Below are 7346 nucleotides of genomic sequence, written 5' to 3'. Positions count from 1 at the left end.
CTCCATCTTGCAGCTATAGAACTTATTGGAGACTTCATATCTCTCAATCCGGGCATTTGTTTGAAATATTAACTTCAACTCTTGAAACATCTCATATGCTCCATGACGTTCAAAACGTCGTTGAAGACCCGGTTCTAAGCCGTAAAGCATGGCACACTGAACTATAGAGTAGTCATCGGCTTTGCTCTGCCAAACGTTCACAACATCTGGCGTTGCTCCAGCAGCAAGCCTGGCACCCAGCGGTGCTTCCAGGACGTAATTCTTCTGTGCAGCAATGAGGATAATCCTCAAGTTACGGACCCAGTCCATGTAATTGCTACCATCATCTTTCAACTTTGCTTTCTCAAGGAACGCATTAAAATTCAACGGAACAACAGCATGGGCCATCTATCTACAATCAACATAAACAAGCAATATACTATTAGGTACTAAGTTCATGATAAATTTAAGTTCAATTAATCATATTACTTAAGAACTCCCACTTAGAAACACATCTCTCTAATCCTTTAAGTGATTACGTGATCCATATCAACTACACCATGTCTGATCATCACGTGAGATGGAGTAGTTTCAACGGTGAACATCAATATGTTGATCATATCTACTATATGATTCATGCTCGACCTTTCGGTCTCCGTGTTTCGAGGCCATATCTGTTATATGCCAGGCTCGTCAAGTTTAACCTGAGTATTCCGCGTGCGCAACTGTTTTGCACCCGTTGTATTTGAACATAGAGCCTATCACACCCGAACATCACGTGGTGTCTCAGCACGAAGAAATTTCACAACGGTGCATACTCAGGGAGAACACTTTTTGATAATATTAGTGAGAGATCATCTTAAAATGCTACCGTCAATCAAAGCAAGATAAGATGCATAAAGGATAAACATCACATGTAATCAATATAAGTGATATGATATGTCCATCATCATCTTGTGCTTGTGATCTCCATCTCCGAAGCACCTCCATGATCACCATCGTCACCGGCACGACACCTTGATCTCCATCGTAGCATCATTGTCGTTTACGCCGTCTATTGCTTCTACTACTATCGCTACCACTTAGTGATAAAGTAAAGAAATTACAGGGCGTTTGCATTTCATACAATAAAGCGACAACCATATGGCTCCTGCCAGTTGCCGATAACTTCGGTTACAAAACATGATCATCTCATATAATAAAATATAGCATCACATCTTGTCCATATCACATCACAACATGCCCTGCAAAAACAAGTTAGACGTCCTCTACCTTGTTGTTGCAAGTTTTACGTGGCTGCTACGGGCTTAGCAAGAACCGTTCTTACCTACGCATCAAAACCACAACGATAGTTTGTCAAGTTGGTGTTGTTTTAACCTTCGCAAGGACCGGGCGTAGCCACACTCGGTTCAACTAAAGTGAGAGAGACAGACACCCGCCAGTCACCTTTAAGCACGAGTGCTCGTAACGGTGAAACCAGTCTCGCGTAAGCGTACGCGTAATGTCGGTCCGGGCCGCTTCATCTCACAATAACGTTGAACCAAAGTATGACATGATGGTAAGCAATATGACTTATATCGCCCACAACTCACTTGTGTTCTACTCGTGCATATGACATCTACGCATAAAACCTGGCTCGGATGCCACTGTTGGGGAACGTAGTAATTTCAAAAAAATTCCTACGCACACGCAAGGATCATGGTGATGCATAGCAACGAGAGGGGAGAGTATTGTCCATGTACCCTCGTACCCCGAAAGCGAAAGCATTATGACAACGCGGTTGATGTAGTCGTACGTCTTCACGATCCGACCGATCCAAGTACCGAACGTATGGCACCTCCGAGTTCAGCACACATTCAGCTCGATGACGATCCCCGGACTCTGATCCAGCAGGGTGTCGGGGATGAGTTCCGTCAGCACGACGGCGTGGTGACGATGATGATGTTCTACCGACGCAGGGCTTCGCCTAAGCACCACAACGATATGACCAAGGTGGAATATGGTGGAGGAGGGCACCGCACACGGCTAAGGAACTATCACGAAGATCAACTTGTGTGTCTTGGGGTGCCCCCTGCCCCCGTATATAAAGGAGGGAGGGGGGAGGTGCGGCCGGCCCCCTAGGGGTGCGCCTGGAGGAGCTGGAGTAGGACTCCCCCCTCTTGCCTCGTAGGAGAAGGAAAGGGGGAAGGGGAAAGAGGAAAGGCCCCCCTTCCTTGTCCTATTCGAACTAGGGGGGAGGGGGCGCGCGGCCTGCCCTGGCCGGCCCTCCTCTTCTCCCTTAGGGCCCATGTAGGCCCATTAACCCCCGGGGGGGTTCTGGTAACCCCCCGGTACTACGGTAAAATCCCGATTTCACCCGGAACGATTCCGATATCCAAATATAGGCTTCCAATATATCAATCTTTATGTCTCAACCATTTCGAGACTCCTCGTCATGTCCGTGATCATATCCGGAACTCCGAACAGCCTTCGGTACATCAAAACTTATAAACTCATAATAAAACTGTCATCGTAACGTTAAGCGTGCGGACCCTACGAGTTTGAGAACTATGTAGACATGACCTAGAACTGTTCCCGGTCAATAACCAATAGCGGAACCTGGATGCTCATATTGGCTCCCACATATTCTACGAAGATCTTTATCGGTCAGACCGCATAACAACATACGTTGTTCTCTTTGTCATCGGTATGTTACTTGCCCGAGATTCGATCGTCGGTATCCAATACCTAGTTCAATCTCGTTACCGGCAAGTCTCTTTACTCGTTCCGCAATACATCATCTCACAACTAACTCATTAGTTGTAATGCTTGCAAGGCTTAAGTGATGTGTATTACTGAGAGGGCCCAGAGATACCTCTCCGACAATCAGAGTGACAAATCCTAATCTCGAAATACGCCAACCCAACAAGTACCTTTGGAGACACCTGTAGAGCACCTTTATAATCACCCAGTTACGTTCTGACGTTTGGTAGCACACAAAGTGTTCCTCCAGTAAACGGGAGTTGAATAATCTCATAGTCATAGGAACATGTATAAGTCATGAAGAAAGCAACAGCAGAATACTTAAATGATCAAGTGTTGAGCTAATGGAACAGGTCAAGTCAATCACATCATTCTCCTAATGATGTGATCCCGTTAATCAAATGACAACACATGTCTATGGTCAGGAAACATAACCATCTTTGATCAACGAGCTAGTCAAGTAGAGGCATACTAGTGAGACTCTGTTTGTCTATGTATTCACACAAGTATTATGTTTCCGGTTAATACAATTCTAGCATGAATAATAAACATTTATCATGATATAAGGAAATAAATAATAACTTTATTATTGCCTCTAGGGCATATTTCCTTCACATAAGGGGGTGGTTTGGTTGGTATTCTACTTGTCATCCTGGTGTCTCCTATTCTAGAACTACTTGGACTACTAATGTATGTTCATGTCAATGTCTACCCAAATCACATTCAAATACATCTGAATGTCACACCAAATTCTGATATAAATAGAGAGGGAGGAAGAAGGCAAAAATTGTGATAAACCATGAAACAAATGTTGTGGCAATAGCATATCGATCAACAAAGACAACTCTTTTGGCCCCATCTAGTAATGTTCTTCAATACAGAAGCGATGCCACATTTATCAGAGAACATCCCATATGTGCGAGACTTTGTGATATTAATATAAGAAAGGTCAAGTAAGCTGATGAGAGATTTCACTGTATCTTTTTCTTTGAGCTCATGCAAACCTGTCAGAAATGAGCAGCTTCAAGCCTTAATCACAGAACAATCTCTACGTAAGCTGAAACAACCTGACAAATGCTTCCATCGCCATAATATTCATTTACCTCAATCATTCAATAAAAGATCACTCACCGCATTATTCAGTCAACTAACTGATGTCTAGAATAAATGTGAAGCATGAAGTAAAAATAAGATGGCGTTGAGAAAGAAAGAGATCAACTGTACCTAGGCTCAAATCAGCTCACAAAAGACTTCTCTCCACATTATTCTTCAACTATCCCAAGACTGGATAGTAAATAGCGGCCGCAAAGGAACTCCTAGTAGCTGAATGAAAATCTAATTAACTAAGTCTCCTTAGAGTGATAGAATTTGCATTTCCTTAATCTGATATTAACCATTTCTGCCAACTTAATTTCTAAAAAGCACAAACTGTATTAAAATTCTGGGAACACAAATTGTACCAAAATTCTTACCAGATACAATTTGCGTTTTCATAAACTGAGATTAATCAACACCATTACATGCAATAAATCTCGAGATACAAAATATCCGCACAAATAATGAGCCCAAAGAAAAAGCAAATCCAAGTCTTCATCTCTGCATTAAAATATTAGGGGTCAATATGAGTGACATAAGCATCCATGATTTAATAGACATGGATGTAGTGGCGAACATGAATAAGCAGATTGAATTCATGATGGATACACACCAAATTCTAGCACGTGTGTCAGCAATTGTTTCTGCTAAATGTGAAAGAAGAAGAATAATTATCTTCTCTCAAACACAACGGGTGCAGAATTAGCCCTAGAAGACAATGTGTTGAGTCATAGTACTTGCTCTATGTACATAAAGAATCTGAGAAGAAACCTGTAAGAACATGATGAGTTTTGGGGACTTAACAATTCCATGTGAACAGGGTACGACCACCTGTTGGAAATAGAACGTGGAACTACTCCAAAGAAGTGGGAGGGGAAGTGCTAGATACTACTGCCTACATCATGTACACCATCAAAAGCGGCAGTATGAAAATTAATGAAACAAACATACTTTGTCTAACTTATGAATTGCTAACTGCTAGGCAACAACATACCTGAAAGTAAATAGAAATACGGACGGTGCAGAAATATCACATATGCTCCGATTCTGCAAAAAAACAATGGGCAGCATTAGAAATACCAATTTTTTTTACTAAACTAACATATATGTGTATGTAAGTGAGAGAGTATATAGAGAAAGATACACGATTGTAGTTGCACGTCATAAATGGTAAGCTTCATTTGTTTTCTTTAGTGTTCTTGAAGAAATAAACAAATGAAGAGAATTTTTTGACCATCTAGTGCTTCGGATTAAAACAACCGGCTTGGAAACATGATCACGAATCCGTCGCGTCTTGAAAAATGCTTGCCAGCATTGCTGGAGACCGGACTTGCTGCCCCGGAGGAAGTGGCTGGAGACGGAATAGGAGATTACAGAGTGCCCACGGAATAGAGCTTTCTTCTAAAAAAAATTGCCTGCCACACACGAATTAGAGCTTGCAACCCAGGCTAACTCAACAAAATCACTCATATCTGGAGAGAAATAGAGGAAGGAGAGCCTCCACCTTTGGTGCAGGTGTTGTGGAGGGAGGACACTGACGGTGGCGCGTGCGGCTCATCTGGAGCTCTGGTCGACGCCGGGGCGCAGGGCATGGGTCCGCGGAGGCTCGATTACCTGCAACATGATGTGAGGCTAGGTTGACCTTGGCAGTGATTACAGAGTGCCCACTGAATTGGCCTCCCCCTATACATCAGCTAAAGTAGTCGATGGACAAACGAACACGCGGTGAGGGAGGGTCGCCGGAGCGGCATCACACGCAGGGGGGTCGCGGGTGGCTCACCGAGGTCACATGTGGCGGCACCGATGGGGACGCCGGGTAGCGAGGTCGGGCGACGTCGGCAGGGTCGTGGGTGGCTCACCGGGGTCACACTGTATGTCGTGCTTGGATCACCGGGGGGTCGCTTGGCACTTCGGCAGCGTCGCTACGCCTCACTGGGTCACTTTCCAGGAGGGTTCGACTACTGGATACACATGACCTGTTTGTGTGCATATTAGATGGACTCTTCAGTTTTTTATCATAAAAAGGACGATTAGATTGACTCTTCAGCTACAGAAGGTGGAAGGGCAAAGGAATGGACGATTAGAAATTGAACGTGGGGACAGATACAAATGGTTCGGTTCACACATCTCGGAGAGGTGACGTGGTTGCATGTGCATGTGGGATGATGTGGACCAATCAGAAGCTTGCTGATGTGTATAGCTTGCATGTGTAGAAAAATAGGTTAGTGGGGATCATCTATTTAGTTATTATAGATTATAGATTCTATACAGCATGGCAACACATGCAATCATACTTTAGTAGTTCTATCTGAAGACAAGTTCAGTCGTCTAGTAGTGAATATTTTCAAACAAAAAAAATGTAGAGCGAAATCATCAGATCTGACCAAACAAGAGACTAATCAGTCTCTACCGAAAAAGGCTTTTGCCCCGCTTTATAAATAAAGCAACCGCCGAGCACAAAGTAACAAGGGTCCAACTACACAAACACACGCACACAAAGCCACCGCATGCAGGTCTGACGAACAAACACACACACGGAACCCAGGTTCAGCTGTGGGCACAGCACAACAAGCCCAACACCGGCACAAGACACACACAACAAACACAACAGTCTCTCTCTCTCTCCAAGACAAATTCAGTCATCCAGTGAACATTTTTAACCGGATGTAACAAAATCATTCGAACGGGGAAGATGTAAATATATTCAGAAGTAGACGTGCGAAGAGCAATAGGTTGCAGGCAGTTCATTATTTTTGAGAGAGCTCACCATCCATGCTGAATGCTAGATGGCAGGCAGTTCAGCTTTGCAAAAGTAACACCAGGATATGTTAACAACCAAAAGCGATAATACTTAAGATTCAGAGTTATATAATTCCATGGAAACAGTTTGGTCTCCATTCCGTCCTCATCTTTTTTGTTTTCTCTTCTTGTATTATGTCGACATGTTATTAAAGTAGGAAATTCGCAGGGGCACACAAGTGTGGGGCGTCACCTGCCAAGCCATCCCTAGCCACCTGGGGTGCGTTTGATTCACGGGATAGCCAACCAAGGGACAGGGATATCCATTTTCTTTACTGGATAGCAGCTGTTTGGTTTGTGAACCAGCTGAGATGAGATAGGATAAGGATAGCCATATGCTTGAAATATACCTGTGAAATCTGGCTCTGCTGGCCCGCAAAAATGTCGCAGACATCCCCATCCACCCGCGCCGAGTGAAACGTTTTCTCCTGCGGTATGTACAATGGTTGATAAGGTAGTCTTATCTTAAGTCTTGCATGTAATTTAGAGATGACAAAAAAAGGTTTATACAATGGGTCATCTCTTAGCCTTATCTTCAATAACTAGTTATTCCTACAAACATGGTGAGACATATTATACTAAGAGATCATCTCTTGTCTTCTCTTAAATAAGAGAAGACGAGCCTTTTCGTATGATTTCTTTCTCCTCCACCTTATCATTTATCCTACGTGGCATTGCTAAGATAGAACCATTGTACATGCTGAACTCCCCTAAATCAGTGCATGGGCGTC

Source organism: Triticum dicoccoides, chromosome 5B, assembly GCF_002162155.2.
Source record: "Triticum dicoccoides isolate Atlit2015 ecotype Zavitan chromosome 5B, WEW_v2.0, whole genome shotgun sequence".
NCBI lineage: Eukaryota > Viridiplantae > Streptophyta > Magnoliopsida > Poales > Poaceae > Triticum > Triticum dicoccoides.
Note: the sequence above shows the minus strand (reverse complement) of the source record.